This window comes from Triturus cristatus, chromosome 6 (assembly GCF_964204655.1).
Source record: "Triturus cristatus chromosome 6, aTriCri1.1, whole genome shotgun sequence".
Taxonomy (NCBI): domain Eukaryota; kingdom Metazoa; phylum Chordata; class Amphibia; order Caudata; family Salamandridae; genus Triturus; species Triturus cristatus.
In genome coordinates this window covers 1,814,214,575-1,814,239,463 of record NC_140589.1, presented here as the reverse complement: position 1 = coordinate 1,814,239,463, position 24,889 = coordinate 1,814,214,575, and the positions used below count along the sequence as shown (strand labels likewise).

Here is a 24,889-nt window from a genome sequence, read left to right as displayed (position 1 = left end):
CCATTTTTTAATTCAAAATATGAATTTGCCCTTTGAAATTAAGGCTAGCAGTGCTTTGGGCACGAAAGGGCATGTAAGGTTTTGCAAATCTTTGGATGTTCTGCAGGGCAAACACTCTGGTGCTTCCACAGCTAGGAGTCTGGGCCTTCCGAGGAATCTGAGAGTCCGAGGCGCTGCCAGCATCCAGCAATAACAAGCTTGCGCACCTCGTGCTGAAAGGAGGCAGCAGGGGGAGGAGAGAGAGGAGGGGGCCTGTGCTGGTTTCCTTTGTGGGAGCGAGCAGGAACCATTGCTCGCTCCCAAAATGGAATCTCCAAACGTGCACGCGTTGCATTGCTTTAAATGGGCAGAAAAAGGGAATCGATTGCTAAAGGTCTTTTTCCTATGCAACGCATGCGCGCTGCGTAGGCGAGACCTAAAAGAAACCGGTGTCTTTCTTTAATATGTGGAATCTTAGACATTAATACGTCACATTATAGTACCATAGAGAGAGAACTTTTAAACATGAACCATCAGTGAACTAAGAGGCAAGAGAGTTGTCATGTAAACCCTCTAATTGACCCACATTATTCTACCTAGAGCAGCTTTATAGTCTGTGAATGAATGGTATTCTGAACTCAGATATTTGAAAGTGCTTTCTTACCTCATAATGAAGAGAAGGGAGTTTTGTGAAATAAAATCTTTAAAAATTTGCCTAAGAACACACAATTTAAGCAGGAAAACCGCAAATCCAGGTTTTCGTTTGTACAAGTCAGACAGTAAATGGGTATATATAGAACCAGGTCAGCAGAGCTGCTCTAGAGCCAGAGAACCTGGTCAGCAGAGCCGCTCTAGAGCCAGAGAACAAGCTCAGCAGAGCCGCTCTAGAGCCAGAGAACCAGGCCAGCAGAGCCACTCTAGAGCCAGAAAATCAGGTCAGCAGAGCCGCTGTAGAGCCAGAGAACCAGGTCAGCAGAGCTGCTGTAGAGCCAGAGAACCAGGTTAGCAGAACCGCTGTAGAGCCAGAGAACCAGGTCAGCAAGGCTGTTGTAGAGCCAGAGAACCAGGTCAGCAGAGCTGCTGTAGAGCCAAAAAAACATATCAGCTGAGCTGCTGTAGAGCCAGAGAACCAGGTCAGCAGAGCTGCTGTAGAGCCAGAGAACCAGGTCAGCAGTGCTTCTGTAGAGTCAGAGAACCAGGTCAGCAGAGCCACTCTAGAGCCTGAGAACCTGTTCAGCAGAGCCGTTGTAGAGCCAGAGAACCAGGTCGTCAGAGCCACTCTACAGCCAGAGAACCAGGTCAGCAAAGTTGCTCTAGAGCCAGAGAACCAGGCCCAGCAGACATGCTATAGAGCCAGAGAACCAGGTCAGCAGAGCTGCTGTGGAGCCATAGAACCAGGTCAGCAGAGCTGCTGTAGAGCCAGAGAACCAGGTCAGCAGAGCCGTTGTGTTGAGCCTGAGACCCAGGTCAGCAGAGCCGCTGTAGAGCCATAGAACCAGGTCAGCAGAGCCACTCTAGAGCCAGAGAACCAGGTCAGCAGAGCTGCTGTAGAGCCATAGAACCAGTTCAGCAGAGCCGCTCTAGAGCCAGAGAACCAGGTCAGCAGAGCCGCTCTAGAGCCAGAGAACCAGGTCAGCAGAGACGCTCTAGAGCCAGAAAATCAGGTCAGTAGAGACGCTCTAGAGCCAGAGAACCAGGCCAGCAGAGCCACTCTCGAGCCAGAGAACCAGGTCAGCAAAGCCGTTGTAGAGCCAGAGCACCAGGTCAGCAAAGCCGTTGTAGAGCCAGAGAACCAGGTCAGCAGAGCTGCTGTAAAGCCAGAGAACCAGGTCAGCAGAGCTGCTCTAGAGCCAGAGAACCAGTTCAGCAGAGCTGCTCTAGAGCCATAGAACCAGGTCAGCAGAGCTGCTCTAGAGCCAGGGAACTAGAGCAGCAAAGCCACTGTTGACCCAGAGAGCCAGGTCAGCAGAGCCACTCTAGAGCCAGAGAACCAGGTCAGCAAGCTGCTGTAGAGCCTAAGAACCACCAGGTCAGCAGAGCCGTTGTAGAGCCAGAGAACCAGGTCAGCAGAGCCGTTGTAGAGCCAGAGAACCAGGTCAGCAGAGCTGCTCTAGAGCCATAGAACCAGGTCCGCAGAGCTGCTCTAGAGCCAGAGAACCAGAGCAGCAAAGCCACTGTAGACCCAGAGAGCCAGGTCAGCAGAGCTACTGTAGAGCCAGAGACCCAGGTCAGCAGCGCCGGTCTAGAGCCATTGAACCAGGCCAGCAGAGCTACTCTAGAGCCAGAGAACCAGGTCAGCAGAGCTGCTGTAGAGCCAGAGAAACCAGGTCAGCAGAGCTGCTCTAGAGCAAGGGAACCAGAGCAGCAAAGCCATTGTAGACCCAGAGAGCCAGGCTAGCAGAGCTACTCTAGAGCCAAAGAACCAGGTCAGCAAGCTGCTGTGGAGCCTGAGAACCAGGTCAGAATAGGTTCTGCAGGGACTGGAGAGGTACAAACGTAATCAGACACAGAAGAGGTGCAATGATGCAGCGTACTGTACTGTCTGGGCAAACGTTTCTCCTCATTAGCAGCACTCTAACACCCGAATACAGCTGTCAGCAACAAAATGGTGACAGTTAATCTTTGCAAAGCGTTGCCCCCCCCCCCCCCCCCCCAAGGGGCGCCACGGGTGATGCTTTTTAAAGCCTCTTTTGATCCATCTGCGCTAGAATCAATGTCCGCAACTGATACAGAAGATCTGAATCATGCGGCAAGTGTGGAAAATATGTAAATACTCAGAGAACGCAGCGGCCACAATATTGCGTTATTCCAGTGGTCCTTCCTATGAGCAAAGACTTGTGGTGTAATGGCCTTGATTTACTGACTGTGTTGTAAATCCATGGAACTGCCCCCCCCCCAGAAGAATATTTGGGCAAAAAATAACCTCGAAGTACCGATTCTGTGGTACTGATAAAGTAAGGGTAAAAGTGGAGGCCATGCAAGGTCACTGAAGTCAGGAAGGAATGGGCAGTTCTGGACAGCATTGTCATTCTCCAGGTAGGAATTCCCATGCAGGGCAGTGCCAAGTAGCTGGGATGAAACAAGCATTTGCAATACAATAGGTCTCTCATTTACGCAAATTGAAGCTATTGGCATTGTAAATGACAATGTCTTTTATTTCTGTTTTAAAAACCAAAACATAAATAAAAGCCATTGTTATTTACAATGCCAATAGCTCAAACTTGCATAAATGCGAGACCTATTGCATTGCAAATGCTTGTTGTCGACAGTGGCCTTGCTGTTATGGCTGGAGCAATGTCAACAAAAAACAGAATGCTGGTCCGTCCGCCATGGGACCTGTAGTATTTTTTTAATTTTCAAAACTCAAAAGCAAGGCTTGTGTTTTGGAGAACAAAAGCAGTGCCCCTGACACACTGGGACCTTTCCTCCCGCTAGGATGGCCGCATCACTCAATGTCGGCTGATCACTAGTGCTGTTCCATCAATGGGCCTCCATGTAACAGCATTGTGCATTCTGGGTACTGTAGTCTTGATTTGCTTCTATTGATTTAATTAGGCGCCCACCTGATAACAATGATCAGTAGATTGAAATGCTAGGAATGGAACAATGTCGGTGAAGACATAGAATTAGTTAGTCACCCTGTTTCCAACTTGTCTTTTGTTTTTTCCCTGTCCGGTATTGGAGACACAAAACATAACAAGCATAAGCAAATCCAGTAGGTCTGGTTCTTTTCAGTATACTGAAACCACACGCAATATGTCTCTCACACACAAACCTACGTTACTGTCAAACACTCACATGAGATCATGAAGGTGGTGGTAGGAACGGTCGTAGCACTGTTGGTGATAGTGGTGACGATGGCTGCAAATAGTGGTAGTATATGGTAAGAGAAGGGGTGGTGGTAGTGGTCCTAGTAGTACAGATGGTGGTAGTAGAGGATTTATTGGTGATATTTTTGGCTGTGCAGCAGTGGTGATGGAGGTTGTTGGAATGGTGATAGTTGGTAAAAGCAGTGCTGGTTTCTGCAATAGTGGTAGTAGTGTAGATGCAGCTAGTAGCAGAGGTGTTGGTGGTGACATTAAGGGAGTTAGTAGTGGTATCAGTCGTCATGGTGGCGCTTGTAGTGATGGGGTAGCATGGAGGTACTGATGGTGGTTAGTGGTGCTAGTAGTGCTGATTGTGGTAGTAGTGTGCATTGTGTTGGTGGTGGTAGTAGTAGTAGATGTGATGGTGTAATTAGGAGTGATGTTGGTAATGGTGGTGACGGTAGTAGCATTAGCAGCAGTTGATGCGGTAGTGGTGGTAGTTATCTTAAAAGTGGGAGGATTGGTTGTAGTGATGCAGGTTAATTCTTGGTGAATGATTAGAATGACGTATGGACCCAGAAAGCCTCTTTAGAAGAGGTGTAAGATATGATTTTTCAAACACCACAGCCAGCAAATGTACTGCACCGAGGATCCTTTTATGGCGGGCACCATTGGCAAGTTTGTGGTGGCGATGTGCAAGTCAGTCTCTTTCTCGAACACTCTGACTTTATCTCCAATGGGTCGCATAGCTATATCTAAGATGATAGTGCTGCTCAGGTTCCTATTCTTTTTTCCTGCACTGCCACTCAGTATACACGGAGAAGTCTTTAAAGAGCTACATGCCCTTTTACCAGATTTAGGGGCATATTTACAAACCCCCATCACCACCGGAGCATAACTTTTTTTAGACGCTCCGGTGGTGTAGCGCCATTTTAAGGCACAGCTTAGACAGAGGTTGCGCTATCAGGCAATCTGTTGTATGTACTTTGTGGGGTCTGACTCCTCCCACCCCTTTGGATTGGCTTTTGTCTGTGTCATTCAAAAAGGGTAGCCTGCAAATGACTAATGGTTGGTGCATGTCCCACCTTTTCTCACAAGTTAATTCCCATGGAGTATAGCCGCAGGAACAAGCAGTGATACGCACGCTGCTTGAGTACCTTTATCTTTTTATTTATCTTTTGTGAGATTTGTGCCCGAAGGAAGAGTCACCAGGAGTGTACCATAATTCCCTTAAAGGGAGCGCCATCACTTTTGGTTTGCTGGATATGGTGACTATAGGGGGGGGGGGCACGTTGCTTTATGTTTAGACAGTGTGGGACTCAGCAAAGATGTCTTTATATGCGCTAGTGTTGCTAGTGAAGGGCACATTGTTTCTTGGCTGACTGCATGTTGTCTGGTAAAGACACATTGCAAATGTCCTGTGTCACTGGCAGAACGCGCGTTAGGAGTGGCACATTACTTCTTCTTTCCTCATTTGGAGATGCTTCCCGACATGTTGGCGCTGCTAATACGGATTACCCCATCAATTTAAATAAACATACTTGTCATGAATGCCTCTGCCTGGCTGCTTTTCCTTTAACATCTCCTTCTGCAACATGCACAGCTGTGGGAGCACAGGATAATACAGGCAGAGAGTGCACGTGCAGCCCAGGCACAGGAGCAGAACCTCTCCCGCTCTGCTAAAATCCGCTCCTCCTTTCATCCTCCTCATCGCTGGGGTCCCCAAAGCTCCCTGGAACGTGTTTGGAGTTCTATTCGTACCTGCTCTTCCCCTGGCTCTCACAGGTAAGAGATATTTTTGTATTTTAAAGAACTTGCAAAAACAACAATTGATGGACAGAATTGTAGTTTTTGCATTTGTCACCCCGAGTGGGACGGGTATGCTCAGACGTGAGCCCCGTGCTCTCCATGCCACTGGAATCAAGCTATCCTGGCTGAAGAGGGGTGAAACCCCGAAACCGGTCCTATGATGCTTGGTTCCATTCCAAAGAGGACCTGGCTTGGCAGTTTGGGCTGGACTGTTCCCATGAGGCACAGGGTCAAGACTGATTTGCATATGGCTGGGTTCAAACTGGAATGGCATGGTGAGCAAAAAATACGATGGATTTAGGCCCAGATCTCTGTACTGGGGTGAATGTATGACATTGTTCTGCATTCTGTCCATCAATTGTTGTTTTTGCATTTGTCACCCCGAGTGGGAAGGGTATGCTCAGACGTTGAGTCCCTTGCTCTCCATGCCACTGGAATCAAGCTATCCTGGCTGACGAGGGCTGAAAGCCCGAAACCGGTCCTAGGATGCTTGATTCCAGTCCAGGGAGGACCTGGCTTGGCAGTTCGGGCTGGACTGTTCCCATGGGGCACAGGGTCAAGACTGATTTGCATATGGCTGGGTTCAAACTGGAATGGCATGGTGAGCAAAAAATACGATGGATTTAGGCCCAGATCTCTGTACTGGGGTGAATGTATGACATTGTTCTGCATTCTGTCCATCAACTGTTGTTTTTGCATTTTTAAAGAACTTGCCCAGTGGTCTTGGCTTTTTAATGATGCATGTTTTAGATAGCGCTTAAAATCAGCGCTCAACTTGGGTGAAAGTGAACCCCACATTTCTAGATAACTGTTTTGGCATAGCGAAAGCGTGCTTCGCCCAGGATCACACAAAATAGTGATGCCGGGATTAAAACTCGGATCTTTCTTCTCTCTACCAGACAGCAAATGCTTGAATGCCATGTACCTGTTAACCAGTCATAATATATTTTTAAAATTACAAAACACAGTCCGAAATACCTTCTGAGAAAAAAACGAATACTGGTACCACGTTGACAGGTTTGAAAGTGGATGGGTTAAAAATGTGTCAAAATAGATAAAAATAGCAAACACTCCAAATTTTTGCCAACTTGGCCTAATGCTAGTTTTTAACCAACAACACATTGCACCCTAGGACTTGTAGTTCCGCTTTAACCTTTGTACGTAAAAGCAATGCATGTGTGACACATTCAGCCAGTCCGTGCAGTTGGTTGTATGTTGTTTTTTTCAATTTTTTTTAAATCGTATTCTAAAAGCAAAACAGCGTTCACCAGATTGCAACTTATTATAAGCTGTAGTACACACATCTTTACTCCTAAAACATATTCATTGATGGCTTGCTGCTTGTTTATAGTATTGTGTTATGCTTTTTCCTCTATCCAATGTAAAGGGGGACCCCTGAAGGACGGAGGGGTAGGCGGGTGGTGCAGGGGAAAATTGAACCACACTATCAGCAAAAGATACCAGCTGCCTACAACGTAAGGATATAAGTAAGCCCAAAGATGGGTCAGGATTAAATATGCAACCACACACCGAGACTGACAATGAGATAATTACACAAGAGGAAGTAAAGTACACAGTATCAATTTATTTTAATACAAAGAATCAGGATAATAATCAATAAAGAACAATTATTTCACAAACTGAAAATATATAGGTCCCACACCAAATTAAGCAGTCATACTAGCATTCATTCCCACAGCATACTCATATATTCAACAGACATATGATCAAAACACACTGGTTCATAAATAAATTAAAACAATCAGACTTCAGGGAATAACAATTCCAAGGAGTGACAGTTCCAAGACTCATGTTCTCCCAGTCAGAGGCAGACGGGGTATCCAGATAAACACGAGACAAAAAGAGCCATCGCACGTTTCGCTGTTGGGCCCACAAGGAGCTACACCTTCGTCAGGGCAGTAGTTGTTACAATCGTGTGGGACACACAAATAGCACCTTGTTGGAGTATGTGGCCTTACTATCACCCTCTATTAATAGAGGGAGTCAGGGCCTCCGAGGACTCGTGGAGATAAGTTCCAAGGGATAAATAGTACAACAGGCTCATAACTCATTCATCATATAAAGGGCCAGGCAGTATGTAGGGATTAAAAGAGGAGCGCCACAGTGTAGCTCCAATAAGAAATTTCAACAGGCGCGTCAAGTCCGCCGATCAATAAAAGTTTAGCTGATTCCGTTAGTCGTCTAAGTTCGGGGCGCAGGATAAAAACAGCCGGGTCGCCGAGTCAGGAACGAGTGCTAGCCATATGTATAGTTTCGAACGCCTTATTTTAAGGTTCTGAGCAGCTCATTGACACTCAAAATTACTATAGCCATGAGCAATAAGGATTTTCTTCTTAATAACCGAAGAGAAAAGCAGCAAAGCTCACTGACATCTGACAGATCTCCTGGCAAAACCAGGAGGGCATGCTCACAACTCGCCTTCCCTTTTTCCCGCACCTCAACATCACTCAGCACCACCTCAGTATCACTCAGCACCACCTCAGCATCACTCAGCACCACCTTTATCTAGAGTCCATTCACCACTTCCTGCACAAACTACCTATCCCTCTCTATCTATTCTGAGCAGCTCTCACCCTTATCTCTCAGCATGCCACATAATTCCACTACACAAATACACTACACAGCACACAATTCTTCAACTGACAATTTCAATTCAACCCATATAATTCCACTCCAAACCACATACATCCACTCCAAACCAAAACACCTTGTCATTTACAATGCCAATAGCTCTAACACTAACAAATGCAAGACCATTTGCATTGCAAATGCTTGTTAATATTTACAAGGTGGCGCTAAGCTACATAGCATGGCTTAACTCCACCTTGTAAATATGCCTCTTTCTGCCGCAGCCATTACTTTTTGAGGCTACCCCAGATTTACAAGGAGGTGTAAATCTGACACAGCACCAAAAACTAACTCCATGCAATAGCAGGGGTTAGAATGGCGCAACGAGGAGAAATACTGTTATATCTTCTAGTTTTAGCTTTTTCCCTGTGTAGCACACATAGTAAGGGCAACACACCATTAATGATTGTTTATGTGCAGCAAGGTGTCCCATCCTGCACATAAACAATCATTTAATAATGACGACTAGTTACTACTATGTGTGCTGCAGAATACACCACACATAAAAATAATAAATAGCCATTATGGGTTGTTTATGTACAGGAAGTGACACTTTCCTGCACACAAACAATCATTTAATAATGACGATGTGTTACTTTTATGTGTGCTGCAGAATGCACCACACATAGAAGTAGCAAATAGCCATTATGGGTTGTTTATGTGCAGGAAGGGACACTTTCCTGCACATAAGCAATCATTCCATGTAACCCAGGTGCCCTTGCAAGGGTGCATGCGATGACTTAGGCAGCTAATTTTAGCACTAGGGAAAACATAGGGGTGCGTCGTATGTAGTAAATACGGTGCACGCGGTGCTGCCAAACTTGGCATTGCTCTTAGCTCCAACATTTTCTAGTAAATATGCCCCATGCAGTCTTTGGCGCAGGCAGAAAAAGAGTTCCTTAGAGGAAGTGCAGCTGTTAATTACTATAGGTGGGCTGAGAGCGCATACCTGTGAAAAGTACTACTTGAAGTCCTAGATGCAGTGGTCCTTGAGATAGTTGAGAGACCATGAAAATGCAGAGGGCCATAAGCTTGTAGCCAGACTCACTGCAAACTCACTATATAGGGCAGTACTGATGGGCACGTCGTGTTGTTAGGTCTCGCGCCTAGCGTTGCAGTGCACAGCATTGCTCGCACAGCGAGAGACCTCATGTAGGGGGTTTCACAACTACCCTAGGAATCGAACACGCTCGTACGTGTACTTTTTCTTTTGTCCTACGCCATTCGCCTTTGCGTGCGTCTTTTTAACAAAGATAGCACGCAATTGGTCAAAGGTGGGCGCATTGCTCCGCCCACGGCCTACTGGTGTCGGTTACCCGCACCGCCGCCATGTGGTTTCAATTATCGTGCACTGTTGCGTGTGTGATGATTGAAAACACATGTCTCGGTGTGGCAACCCCGCACGCCCACCAGCAGCTCCCGCATCTCGTTTCGTCCCCGTGTTCACCACTCCTCCCCTTTCTAGTCATTGCTTGTTTTTCAAGTGCAGCCTCATACAGTGTAAAAAGTTGTCAACTCCCCTTATGCGCCGTAGCTCTGCAGGCATGGCAGCTACAACCTTTAGGTATAAAGTGTGCTGAGTGCGAGGTATAGTCAAGTTCAGGTATTTACAAAATTGGCAAACCTTCTCTTGAAACGTGAACATTAAAAAAAGGAGGACGCCTGTTTTGTTCATAAAAACGGCCAGCTGCGGCTCACATGTGCCTGGCTCTGGTAAAACATTTACAGTTGTACGGCGCCCCTAGATCGCTCCCAGACAGTGTGCTTGCCCTGGGACTGTGAGCACACAAAGGCGGGGGCTGTCCTGCATCTTCTTCCCATGGAGCTGCATGTTCTGGAAACCCGGACTTGTTTTGGGGTCCAGACTCCTTCACGAACTCCACTTTCATCTTTTGGGGGCAGTGTTAAGTCGCATAATGCCGGTCACTTGTCCAAATACAGCGGTGATAGATCGCCTTCGGTCTTATACGGAGCTGAGAGTCTAGGACCGCAAGTTCCTCATAATCTGCTTCTTGTAGGCCACACGGAGGCAGGGCAAGCCCTTAAGGTGTTGCCCCAATGTAGTGTGGAGTGTGCAGGTTGTCGAACACATCTTCAACAGATATAGGTTTATTGGGCAACGTAGATGTGCTGTACGCTTGTTTCTAAAAACAGGAAGGATTTTGTGTGGCAGTGAAGTTTGTGATTTCCTGTTAGTGATGCTACTGTGCTGTGTACCTTCTCTGTAGCCCATAATAGAAGCACACTTTCAGAGGTCTGGGGTACGGGTCTGTGGGAGATTGGGGTGTCAGGCTGACAGCAGCAGAACTCTCGGGGTGCTAGTTTCAGGCGCGAGAAGGTCATTCACGGAAATTGTTTTTCTTTCCAGGCTGGGATTTGTAGTGCTGCCAATGCCATTGTAGAGTCACTACTGCAAGTCCCATAATGCAAGATAGAAAGAAAAAACCTGCTCTAGATGAGCCACTCGCGCATGGAACATGGAACTTGTTCAATAAAATGAAATTGCTATTTCAAAAAGAAATGCAGGAAAACAGCGCACCCTTCCACGTATAACCCCTCGTTGGAAGTAGTAAGCGCTATATAAATGCAATTACATGTATGTAATAGGGTAATACCAGTTCGTAATTGAGTACCACCCGCACGATGTATGTACTCTGCCCTCAAACACACGTATTAATGGAAAAAGTACGGCAATCTTTTTTTCTACTCCACAAATCAGAATTTCTTGTAGTTTAGCCATTAAACCGTGGCTCCATTACACTAAGTTCAGCTAGAGGCTCCTGTATGAGGTATGATTCACCTGTGGACAAACTATCAAAGGTTTTATTTAAAAAACGACTCACAAAACTCACTGAAATACCCTGCTACTCGCAGGAATGGTATTTCTGCCGAGGCCACGTGACATGGTAATTAGTTAGGTCTTTTTTTTTTTTTCCATCGTGCATTACAAAAAAAAACATTTGAAATGCAAGTGGTCTCTCATTGCTGAAGGTTTACGCTATTGATGTTGCATTACTATTAACACCAATAGCTCAACATTTTAGTGATGCGAGACCTATTGCATTGCAAATGCTTGTTCTCATCTGTCTGGGTGAATTCAAGGCAACTTGGCACTGTGGGAACAATGAATTGGTGCGGAGGCTCTCCAGCCTCCTGATTTCCACAGTGTGATCTCCTTTGGACCCTGCTGGGGAGTAACCTCTGTTCGTCCTCCCCTTGAACTTTGGAGGAGCTTGTTATGTTATGTTATGTTAGGGTTATTTCTAGAGCGCACGACTCACCCTGGGGCATCTCGGCGCTATACCTGGTAGAAAACTAAGGAAAAAAAAAGAGAGACAGCGGGAAGCGAAAGCTGATCATAAGTGATCAAAACAGAAAGATTTTCAATTATTTCCTGAAGGTGATGAGGGAGGGGCAGGAGCGTATGGAAATGGGGAGCATATTCCAGTAGCGAGGAGCGAGATATGAGAAGGACCTCCCCCCTGAGCGGGCAAGGCGGATTCGAGGGGTCTTCAAGAACCCAAGCGCATTAGACCTAAGGTCACGAACTGAGATTTGTTTAGTGAGCCTGCTTGATAGATATTGAGGGCCTATTGCACAGGATATGGAGAACACCAAGAGTAGGTTCAATGCCCCCCTTTAATGGAGTCGCCTGGACAGCGCAGTTGATGGTGTTGTGAAGGGAGCAGAAGCGGGAAGGGAACACAGCTGCTACAGGAAATGATTGACACCTCTTGGAGACTGTAGCTGATGTCTGCAGGCATGGGCCCTACTGCCACCAGCAACCATTCCTAATGGGGGTCAGAATCTTACCCTTTTATCTACTGCATGCCCTTGGGAACGGTCTGGCAAGTAAGCTACAACTAAGAGTTGGAATCTGGTTTTTACTTATGTTACCTTATGTTGTGCTTTATGTTATGTAAAGCACACTTCTCCCTTGGGTGTATCCTGGCACTAATGATGGTCAGGTCACTGCCCTGAATGGGTCCTATGTGAAGAGCCACGTTGTCAGTTTTTTTTCCTGAAATCCAGAGTTGAGCTGGTGGCTCTGGTGTGGTGGAGTAGTTTGTTCCAGGCTTTAGGAGCAAGGTACGAGAAGGCAAGAACGCCTGCTCAAGCTATGTGGAAGCGACAGTCATAAACAGGTTAGCTGGACAGAGGTGTGTGGTGGGTGTGTGGAAGGTGATGCAGCTGTTCAGGTAGGTGGAGCCTAAATTGTGTAGTGCTCTGTGTGCGTGTGTGAAAGAGTATTTTGAATAGAGTGCACTGGTGTATGGGGAGCCAGTGTGGGTTTCTGAGCTTGGTGGAGATGTGGGTGCATGGAGGGAGGCTGAGTGTGAATCTGGCTGCTGTATTCTGGATGAACTAGAGTCACTTGGTGACTTGGGCAGAGATTCTGGCGTAGTGTACATTTGCATAGTCTAGCTTGCTGTGACGAGTGCTCGTACGCTTGTTCGGCGGTTGTCGCGGGTAAGCCATCTGAAGGTTTTCCTGAGGGTCTTGAGGGTGTGGCATCAGGAAGAGGTGACCAAGTTGACTTGGCAAACCATCAATAGTTTGCTGCTGACCAAGATTCCCAAGTTCCTTGTTGGCTGGAAAAGGTGGATGTGTGTCTGAGTTCTGTTAGCCACCATGGGAACCAGAGAGTTGAATTCTTCCCAAAGATAACTACCTAAGTAGTGTTCGACTTGAGTTTGAGCCAGTTTAATTTCCTCTAGAAGGTGGCTTCTGACATGCACTCAACGGACTTTGCTTGAATGCTGCCGGTGCACTTAGAGAGGGCGAGGATGAGTTGTGTGTCATGGGAATATGAAATGATGTTGATTCCAAAGGCTTTCACTATGTAAGTGAGTGTGACCATGAAGATATTGAAGAGTGTGGGGGTGAGTGAAAGTGAAATTCCCGAGGGGACTTTGCAGATCAGCTCTGTTGGGGTTCCCTGGGGGACGTTGCAGATCAGCTCTGTTGGTTTAGAGGAATTGGGGGGAGACTGTCTTTCTGTGTCCGTCTTGTGAGGAGGGAGCTGATCCATTAATGGGCTGCACTGCAAATTCCTGACTTGTGGTGGTAATGGATGCGGATCGAGTGGCAGACAGTGCTGAAAGCAGCAGAGGCATTAAGGAGGATGAGAACTGCAGTGTAGCCTCTGTCCACTATGTTCTGGATGTCATCAGTAGCGGTGATGAGGGAAGTGCTGGTGCTACGATTTGGTGAATCTGATTGAGATGGGTCCAGGAGGTGATTTTCCTCCAGGTGGTTTGCTAGTCTATTGCTAATGAGTTTTGCTTAAGACTTTCATGGGTAGGGTAGTAGCAAGATTGGCCTGTAGCTAGCTGGTGAGGCTGATGTGGGTTTCATTCGAAGTGGCTTAATGGTGGCAGGTTTCCAAGGGTCCAGGAAGGTGTCTCTGGTGAAAGTAATCTTTGAGGGTCGGGTGTGGACATTGCTTATTGGCTTGAGTCCTCTTTCGAAGTGAAGTGTGGGCAGTGGCCCAAAGGGTCTCCCGAGTGGATGGGTCGCAAGGCAGTGGTGATTTCCTTGAGGGTGATGGTGGGTCAGTGTTCTCTCAGGAGTGCTGTAGTCCTCTTCAAGTAGGGCTGCCGGAGTGGCAGGGATTAGTTGGGGTGCAAAGCTGTAGATAGTGTAGAGCTGTAATCTGTAGAGCTGTAAAGCTGTAGATCACTCATGGCCCTATATAGTAGTGAAACAATACGTCTTCCCGTCCTGCACTTGAGTATGATGTCCAGTGTCTGCGTGAGCTGAGGGATCGCTGGGTACATGTGCCATATTTCTTTAAATATATTAGCTAAAGCGGCATATTGTATATATTGTCCCTGCCCCAATTAAAAGACATCACATGCTTGTTCGAATGTAATAAAGCTCTTGCCCGGGTACAGATCCGCGAGTGTGTTGCAGCCCCCCTCCTGCCAGCCCCGAAATGACATATTGGACATCACACCCCTAAACGGTGCAATATCCCACACTGACAGCTCCAGATGAAATGGAGCGTGTTTCAAGATGCGCTCCGCAAACATTTGCCACACGTGCGCAGTCTGTCTGACCACGTATGGCACCATAACAGAGGTGCCAGTGCCCTGCAAAAGTAGGGCCGGTAAGCCCGTGATCTGCATTCTATCCCGGAGCAGCCTTTTTTCCCCAATTGTTCTCCTCAGCAAACCATCTTGCCCCGTGCTGTACTTGGGCGACGTAATAATAGTGCTCCATTCTAGGTGCCATGAGTCCACCTCTATCATATGTGCAATTGAGAGTGGAGAGCGCCACTCTGCTGCGTCGGCCTGCCCAATACAGGTCTATCAGTACAGAGTCTAGCGCCCAATAATGTCGCCTGGGAATGGCACACAGGGTATTCTGTAACATATACAGTCAATGGGGCAACACCATCACCTTGGCTATCGCCAACCTACCCATTAGGGAAATTGGGAGTGTGTTCCAGAAGCCCACCTACCCCTTTAAGGCAGCTATCAGCTTGTTAGCGTTCTGCTGCAATATCTGTGAATCCTTAACAGCGACCTGCACACCCAGATACCTGAAGTGCCCCATTTCCCAGCGTAAACCCACTCTGGGAAGAGAATTCGTGGAACAGCTCTCCAAGCAAGCTTGGGGAAAATCAATGATATTGTTTTGTTTAGCCGCAACGCCGAGCAACCACCAAACTGTTCCAACACCTGTAGCAGCTTTGGGACCGACTTCTGTGGAATGGAGACATAGAATAGAGCATCATCAGCATATAAAGATATGATGTGAGAAGTCTCGCCAACTTTGATGCCCCAGTGAACCAAGTCCCTGCACATCCATATTGCCAGAGGCTCTATTGCCAGTGCAACCAGTAGTGGAGAGAGCAGGCAGCCCAGATACATCCCCCTCCCCAGGGGCCACTCGCTCGACCTGCTGTGCCCCATCCGTACTCTAGCAGTAGGCGCTGTGTACAGGATCTGTACCCAACGTCTGAACCGTGGGGCTAAAGCCAGCCACCCTGAGCACCTCCAACAGATACCCCCAGTCCATCGAGTCAAAGGCCTTCGCCAAATCTATGGAGACCAAGGCTAGATCTTCATTTCTTTCCAGTACTACATGTAGAATGTGCCTTAACCGCCTGATGTTCATGCCCTTGTTAAGGGTTGGTATAAATCCACATTGGTCTACGTGTACCAAGTGCACCATGTGAGGGGCCAAACTAGCCGCCAAAACTTTGCACAGTATTTTATGTCTGAATTTATCAGCGTCAGGGGTTGGTATGAGGAGGGGTCTTAATAATTTCCCCCTGGCTTGAGAAGCATAACAATTTCCCCCTCACGCATTGATGGTAGCAATACTCTAAACTCAAATGCCTCTTCATACACTTGTAGCAACGGCTGTATGAGCTGACTAGAATAGGCTTGTAAGAAGGCCACCGGGAACCCATATGCCCCAGGAGTCTTGACACCGGGCATTGCCTAAAGTGCATCCTGCACTTCCTCAACAGTGATCTTAGCATCTAATTCCTTCACTGCGGAGGGCATGACCTGAATATAATTGCATTTTACAGATTCCGCAACTTATCTGCAAGGGATCTTGGATCTTCATTTCAACCATCTTGTTTTGATGATGGTCTCATAAATTCACTTCAGAAGAGACCGAAACATCAACGCCCTATCCCATTTTCCTTTTAGTTTTGTTAATAACCGCTTTGGGAGAATTCTGATCCCATGTTTAGGACAGTTATATATTTTTGGTAATGGGTTTATAGGCATTGATGACTATGGAAATCTAAGTGTAAGGATTTGTTGTGATCTTGTTTCTTTGAATACAATATAATGAACTAAGAAATACAACCGTTTGGTATTGTTTAATTCCTTTTCTCGAATATCCATACAGCACTTTAAAGATTTCATTATTTGTTGATGTCATTGATGATCATCTATGAAGTAATTGTTAACTTTATTTAAATACAGTTTAAATGTATTCCTTATTGGCAGTATTACCTGACAACTATTTACCCAAGCCCACAAGGGTATACTGGGTCGCCCTCTTCCACCATGAGTGCAGCACCACCTCAACATCAGCACAGCACCATCTCAGCATCAGTACAGCACCACCTCTGCATCGGTGCACCACCACCAGCACAGCTCCACCTCTTCACCTACACAGCACCACTTCACCATCACCACAGCACAGTACCAACTCAGCATCACTCAGCACCACCTGAGCACCGTGCAGCACCACCGCCTCAGCATAACTCAGCACCACAGAATCAGTCAGCACCACCCAATACCACCTCAGCAGTGGCGTAACATAAGCCCCCACTGCCCCTGCAGTGCGGGAGGACCCAAGCTCCGGGGGACCCCACTAACACTGGCAGATCCCAGGCCTTCTCCAAACTGGGTCCAGAGCGTGGGGGGCCCCCTGTATGTACCTTGCAGCAGCCCCTCTAGTTTTATTACGCAACTGCACCTCAGTATCACTCAGCATCACCTGAGTATCACCTCCACACCACCACCTCAGCATCACTCAGCACCACTTGAGTATCATTCAGCACTAACTGAGCATCACTCCTGCACCAGCACACCGCCTACACAGCACCACCTAAACATCACTCAGCACCACCACAATCTGCCCTCGGAATCTGGCATCTGTTGATGATCCCCTAGTGTCCGTTCGCTGCTTGTGTTGTAATTCAGGTACTATTTCCTAACCTCTATTCTCCCATTGTTCATGTACCCCCACCTCTCCCAATATTAAACAAAACTATAACAAACCCGCATTAGAACAGGAGGAAAAAGTTGCCAGCAGTGCACAGACAAACCAAACTAGAAAACGTTTTTTATGTTAATTCGTTTTCAACAGGGTTGTTCAGTTGCACACAAAGTCTTCTTTATTATATATAAGATACCAAAAATGCTTATAAGACTTTTTTATTACAACTTTTCAGCATACTTCACAGAAGCCACAATGCCAACATAGCGTAAACATATTGCCAAAAACAGTAGCTCTGGCTAAAAACATATGTGGTGCCAACGGCGAGAACGATTGGCTATGCTAATGCCTGTTACTGTAAGAGAGGCTGGGTTGTACCATTGGCAAGTACAGAGTTACTGGCAGACACTTTAGCCCTGCTAACCTCTGATTGGGACCACTGAGATGGGTACTTCAAAGAAATCATTGTTTTAATTCTGATTTAATGGTTAAATCGAATTTAATGTCACTCACTGATGGGCAAGGTACCACTTTGGTTGCCCAAGGTTTCCAGGACCTGTTTAGAATTGCAGACAGCCTTCTGCCTACCGGAGGGGGACATGTGAATGACACCCAGGAAAAGTTACAATAGAGGCCTGCCATTGGAGGAGGTGTTACCTGGTCCTGCCACAAAACAATGGCCCAAAAGGCAAGCTTCAAAGGGGAATCTGCCTTTGAAGGGCAAGTGGCATGAGAGTGGCTGCTCTGCTGTTTAGGTAGACAGGCTGGCAGCTGGGGCAAAAAAGAAAAACAGTTGCTAAACCATTTTCTATATGGAAGTGTACACTTCAGGCAGCCACACTCTTAGGGTGGGCTACCAAGCTCCACACGTCGAGAGGCGTCACAAGATCTTGAGAGGGGGAAGAATAGAGCACTCTGGGATAGCTAGATGCCTCACTTCACAGGAAGGTGTCATCAGGCCGGAGCGATCCAGGCAGCGTATTGCCTAGTGACTGCAACCAACCTCCCCTAAGGGCACTTTCTGGCCATAACAGATTTATCCCTGGATTGTAGAACACTCCAAGAGACAGGTCCCGACATCTTGGGAGGGGGCAGAATAGACTACTCTGGGTTAGCTAGATGCTACACTTCACAGGAAGTTGTCATCCGGTGGGAGGGATCCAGATAGCATATTGGCTAGTGACGGCAACCAACCTCCCCTTAGGCCATTTTCTGGGTATAAAAGAAGCACTGTGCTCTCAACAACTCTACTGTGCACTACTGTACTTTATACCACTGTATTCTATGCTACTCTATTCTGCACTCTACGCCAAGTCACTCCACTACTTTGCTCAAAACTAATGCACTGTATGCCACTGCACTTTTTGCCAATCTACTCTGCACTTCTGTACTTTACACCACTTCTCTCTAGGCCCTTCTACTCTACTCCACTCAGAGGCTCTCCTCCATTAAACTCTACTCCACTTTATGATACTCTGCTCACTCTATCACTCTATGCCACTTCAGACTACAACACTCTTCTCGACTCTATGCAACTCAACAATGCTGTACGCATCTCCCTCTGCACCATTCCATGCCACTTTACTCCACTCAGTTCTATGACACACTACTCCACTCCGCTACTCCACTCTATGCCACTCCGCTTCGTGCCACTCTCTGCCAACACACTCTACACCACTCCACAACATTGTACACTCTGCCATTGCAGCCCACAACACTACCCCACTCTATTCCACTCCAACTCTGACAATATACTCCGCTTTACACTACTCTACTCTACAAAATTCTACTCCGCTCTGCGCAACACCCTCAATGCCACTGCACTCTGCACTACACCAATGCAAAACACTCTATGACACCCCACTCTTCGATACACTACTCCACTCTGACACTCTACTCCACTCTGCGCCATTCAACTCTGAGACTCTACTCCACTTAATGCCCTTAACAACACTCAAAGCCACTGCATGATATTGCACTTCACACCATTCGACACTACTCTATGCTCCACTCTACATCACAACACTCCACTTTATGACACTACATAACACTCCACTCCAGTCCAGTCTACTCACAAGACTTCACTTTATGACACTCCACCCTATGCCATGATATTCCACTTTACGACACAACACTCCAATCTACTCGACAAAAGTCAACTTTATGACACTCCACTTTACGACACTCCACGATACACTGCTTTATGCCATGACACTCCATAACATTCCACTTTATTCTACAACACGCCACTTCACGGAACTCCTTTTTACAACACTCTACGACACAACACTCCACTCTACTCCACAACACTCCACTCTACACCACTGTGTAATGCTCCACTCTACTTAATGACATGCTACATTATGACATTCCACTTCACTCCACTCCATGACACTCCACTCCACTCTGCTCTACTTTACGACACTCCACTCCACAACACTCCACTTTACAACACTGTACAATACTACACTCCTCTTTACGACTCTCCACCACCTGTCACTCCACTCTACTTCATTTTATGAAACTCCACTTCACAACACTTCACTCTACTCCATGATACTTTACTTTATGCCACTAACATTTAGCAATGCTGAACAGCAGCCACAGTGGTGTACAACATGGCTTAAACATATTGGCAAAACCAGTAGCTCTTGCATAGGCGATAGCTATTGACTTTGCCAATGGTTTTTATAACTTGGTGTTGTGTTTCTTTCTTCTTTCGTTGTTTTGATGCTGTTTAAACCCTTTACACTTGTTCCTTTGTTGGAGTCTGACTGCTCAAAGCCACAACTACCCAGGGTTGATTTAATGTTCAATAAACTAAACCTGACTAGCCCTAGAAGTGTTGCTAGTGTATTACATGGTGAGGTCTCACAAAGGCACGATGTAATGTAATGTTCGAGGCATGTGAGCTGTAGATCACATGCTTTGCATACTCCTGCCATCTAATGTTGGGTCCGGATTTTTGCAAGTTATTTTTCTTCGAAGAAGTCTTTGCAGTCACAAGGTAAGGTTACTCTTCCTTTCGGTGATAGTGCGCATTGGCATCCACTCCATTGTTAGAATATTTTTTTTCCGCCATCGGGTTCAGACGTGAATTGCTGCGCTCCGGTTCAAAACCGTTCTTTGCGTTCACCTGCGTCAGTATTGTTTGGTATGCGTAGCCTACTTCTCCGCTTATCGTGTCAGTCGGATAACATTTCAATTTAGATCGTAAAACTCGTGGAAGGCTGTCGGGGCCTAACCGCATCGGTCCACCTCGCAGTCGATGAAACGGACTCCATTCAAATTCTGCCCTCGGTGCCACGAAAAATATCCGTGCCCTAACTCACACAAAGTGTGCAACTTGTACTTATGTCCAGAGCACAACAAACAAGACTGCGACGGGTGCAGAGCCTTCCGATCCAAGAAAACTCTCCGCGATCGTCAAGCTCGACGTGGTGAAATGCAAAGTCAAAACATCGAATACATGCCGGACATCTTCGGTAAAGGATCTGAGGAAGAAGAATTCGATGCACAAGGGGCCAAAGAGGAGCAGGAAGAGCAGCCTTTATCGATTCCTAAATCTGACTCAGAGATGAAAGAGGACTTACCGCAGGGTCAAGGTCCAATGAGTACCGAACACCCCTTGCCCCGAAATCAAACTCAAACGGAGCAAGAGGCTTCGGTTCCATCTCCGCTTCCAGGCCATGGTCGGCTCCGAGACGATGTTTCTGATGCCCCGCCTCCTACTGTCGAGCCTTCCAGCTCGGGATTGAGTCAGCCAAAGTCCGGCACCAAGGTGAAACCTTTGAGCTCAAAGCTAAAGACTGCTTTGGAGCTGAAATCCTCTATCCCGAAATCAAAAATGGCTTCGGAGCCCAAACCTTACACTCCGAAAGTTCTTTCCATCCCAGCACCGAAATCCTCAGCTCCAAAATCGAAAAATGCTCCTTCAAAGCTGCAGGATCCGATTCTCGAATTACCACCCCCAAATCGCATCCTAAACAAAATGAAGTTTACATCAACCCTGAAATAGGACCTCTTTCTAAACTGCCTCATGAACACAAACCTGACTCGTAGGACATATAATTTAAGATTCCTTTAAAGAGGAAAAATGTCGGTACTAACCCTTCTCCTTCCCTTCCACCACGTTCCCCTACACCTTGACCACCCTTACCAGTATTGGAAATTTACTTATCACACCACACAATTCTCCACCCTCACAGCATGATGCCGATGATGGCGATGATGAAGATATTCAATTACCTGTAGATCCTTGGAAAGACTACACTGTTGCCCCACCTAGAGATAATGACCCGACCTTTACCCAGCAAAGCATTCCCCTCCTGATGACAATGTAGGATATTTAGAGCTGCTTGCTAGAGCTGCTCAATATCATGGGGTACAAGTACACAAATAATCACTAGAAGAAGAGTTCCTGTTCAAAACTTTAAGTAGTACACACCGATCTAGTCAGACCTTCCCTATGCTCAAAGGCATGATGAGACATACTGATGACATCTTCAAAGACCATGTTCTTGCTCTCATTCTGACTCCCAGAATAGATAAAAAGTATAAGGCCTGCTCCCTCTGATCCAGTCTTTATTAAGGGACAGTTATCCCTTGACTCACTTGTTGTTTCTAATGCCTGTAAACCAGCCAATTCACAAACCTCTGGGGATGCCCTCCCTCCAGACAAGGAATCAAAAATAATAGACACCTCTGGCAAATGAATAGCTGCACAGGCGGCTAATCATTGGCACATCACCAACACCCAGGCCCTTTTAGCCAGGTAGGATAGAGCGCACTGGGACGAAATGGAGCAATTGCTCTGATTTCTCCCAGATGAGCAGCAAACTAAAGCACACAATTCAGTACAAGAAGGAAAGCTCATCTCCAATTCCTCTATTAGATGTGCCTTAGATGCTGCCGACACTGCAGCTCGAGAGATTAACACTAGTGTGTTACCCAGGAGACACGGCTGGTTAAAGATTTCCGGTTTCAAACCTGAAGTCCAGCAATTCATTTTCAAAACCCCGTTTGATAAAGAGCATCTTTTCGGACCTGAAGTTAATCAGGTATTAGAAAAAATGAAACAAGCATTTGCAATGCAATCGGTCTCGCCTTTGGGACCTTATGTGTATTAGCTATGCAGCACTTTAGCCTGGGTGCTGAAACATCTACTGTTCTTTAACATGGAGGGAAAGTAAGCACTAAACTGTGTGACATACCTGGTATGGGAACACATGGAGAGAAATATTGCCTTCCAGCAGGAAATGGTATAATCTAAAGCTCTGTTTTTATTATAAAATCAGGGCCTTCGGTGGTCATATCACTGAAAATACAAGATTTGAAAAAAAATATTATTGTCTATGGGTGCTCGTGGAAGACCATTTCTATGGACTGCAATCTAGAGAATGCTAAAGTGATTCTGGTATTTTACGGACCTCTGCTGGTCGTTTTTTATCAAGAAAGTTAAATGGAGGCAGTTGCCAGAAAAATTAAAAAAATAAAGTCCTTAGGCAGAAAGCAATTCTGGTATTTTACTGACCTCTACTGGTCATTTTCTATCAAGTTAAATATAGGCAGTTGAACAGAAAAAAGTCCCTAAGCGGAAGCAGACAAGTCCTGGTGCTGATCTCCAGAGCCCACAAAGTACATACACATATAAGTATATACTAAAGTATATACAAGAGGTCTCGAATGCTCAACCTAAAAAGACACTGAAGTGGCTAAGTCTAGGGGAGTTCTACTGTCTCCTAACCAGGGCTCCTTTTGTTGCTCCTTTTACAGTGGGGGTCTAAGATCACATCTTCTGACACTAATGTTTCCTCCTATAAAGGCAACTATCAACCTTCACCCACAAGAGGTTTCTTTAGAGGAAGTTATAGAGGAAAAAACGGTAAGGGTAGAGGAAAGGGTTCCACACTCCGTAACTTCCCCTCCTGTTATGTTATCGTAATTTGTATAGCGCGCGATTACCAAATAGGTGTCCTGGCGCTGACAGCTAACAAGCAGTGACTTACCTACCCATCCCCCGAACATTTAACACCTTTTGGGGGACGTCGTCTACAATTCCTCCCCATTTGGCAATCTATAACAACAGACAAATGGGTGTCAGGAATTATCCAATATGGTTTTTGCCTTGAGTTTACCACCAATCCACCAAACATTCCACCTCATCCTCACAAACTGTCACCAGAACATTTGCACCTTCTCAAACAGGAAGCCTAATCTCTCCTGCTAAAGAGAACCATAGAGCCGGTACCAATACAATATCAAGGGTCAGGCGTTTACTCCCTGTATTTTCTAATTCCCTATAAGGACGGCTTGTTAAGACCTATTCTGGACCGCAGAGAACTGAGCCTTTATATACTGTCAGAACATTTCCACATGGTGACACTTCAACAAAACTTTCCGCTTTTAAAATAGGACGACTTTATGTCTACTCTAGACTTAAAGGACGCATATTTCCCCATTCCACTTCACCCCGCACGTCGCAAATATCTCAGATTTGTGATAGTGGGTCAACATTACTAATTCAAAGTATTACGGTTTGGAGTCATCAAAGCCAGCACTTACCAGAAGTGTCTCCAAGACACTCAAGCCACAATTCGCTTACTACACCAACTAGGGTTTACAGTGAATGCGCTGAAGTCCCATCTGCAGCCTTCAAACACACAGACTTATTCAGGAGCCACCATAGACATCCAAAAAGCTCTAGCATCTCCCAATGCAGCTAGAATTCATAGTATTCAGTCTCTTCTCACTCAGTTTCTGCCCAAGCACTCATTACCAGCCAGAGTCTTCATGCAGCTGCTGGGAATTATGTCGTCTTGCATCATAATCGTACCCCATGTAAGACTTCAAATGCGTCCCCTTCAAGAATGCTTAGCAAGTCAGTGGAACCAGTCGCAGGGTCAATTAACCAATCTAGTGTTGTTAGACGGCCACACTCATCGCTCTCTGCAGTGGTGGGACCCACAAAATGTATCCAAAGGGCGGCCCTTCATCGACCCTGTTGCACAGCCAGTGCTAACAGCAGACGCATCGCTCACTGGTTGGGGTGCTCACTTACAGGATCAGACACTCTAAGGATTATGGAGTCTAAAGCACAAAAGTCTCCATACAAATAACCTAGAGCTACTAGCAGTGTTTCTAGCGCTCAAAGCCTTTCAAACTCACCTCGTAGTCAAAGCTGTCCTAGTCTGCACAGACAACATGACCGCTATGTACTATATTTAAAAACAAGGGAGGACACACTCTCTCCAACTGTCACGCCTAGCACAGGCCATTTGGAAATGGGCTATACACCACAAGATTTATCTCCTGGCAGAACACCTTCCAGGAGTAAACAATCAGATTGCAGACCTTCTCAGCAGACAGAAGCAGCAAATCCACGAGTGGGAACTTCATCCTCAGGTTCTCCTCCCCTTCTTTTAGGAATAGAGATTTCCTCAGAAAGACCTGTTCGCCACAGCAGAAAACGCAAAAGGCCCAAGCTTCGCCTCCAGGTTCCCACACCCGCTCTCCAAAGGCAATGCCCTATGGATGAACTGATCAGGGATATTTGCTTAAGCTTTTCCGCCTCTCCCACTCATTTCACTAGTAGTTAGGAAGCTCAGGCAAACATCCCTCACACTAATTCTCATAGCTCCAACATGGGCACGCCAATCCTGGTTCACCACCCTGTTGGAGCTGTCAATAGTTCCACACCAAAAGCTGCATCTCGCCTCCAGTCTCCTCACTCAAAGCCATGGAGAAATCAGGCATCCAAATCCCAAGAACTCAACCTGGCGATCTGGCTCCTGAAGTCATAGAGAATGGTACTACCAGACTGTATGAATATCCTAAAGGAAGCTAGAAAGCCTACTACTAGAGCATGTTATGCAGCAAAATGGAAGCAATTTGTTGTCTATTGTAACAATAACAATATCGATCCTCTTGATGCTTCTGTACAGAACATCATC

At 46.4% G+C, this 24,889-nt stretch overlaps 1 protein-coding gene across 2 annotated transcripts in view; it reads left to right on the top strand.

Annotated features, from left to right (window-relative positions):
- The window catches only part of LOC146822077 (interferon-gamma-inducible GTPase 10-like), a 111,687-nt gene that overhangs the window by 5,573 nt on the left and 81,225 nt on the right, over positions 1-24,889 (top strand). Inside the window, exon 1 of one of the 2 annotated variants that reach the window (XM_085613174.1) lies at positions 5,434-5,570. The exons of the other annotated variant lie outside the window; for it this stretch is intronic. The gene's annotated coding sequence lies outside the window, so the exon portion shown is untranslated. Of the gene's footprint in view, positions 1-5,433; positions 5,571-24,889 lie in introns of those variants that run through there. 2 annotated transcript variants of the gene reach the window in all.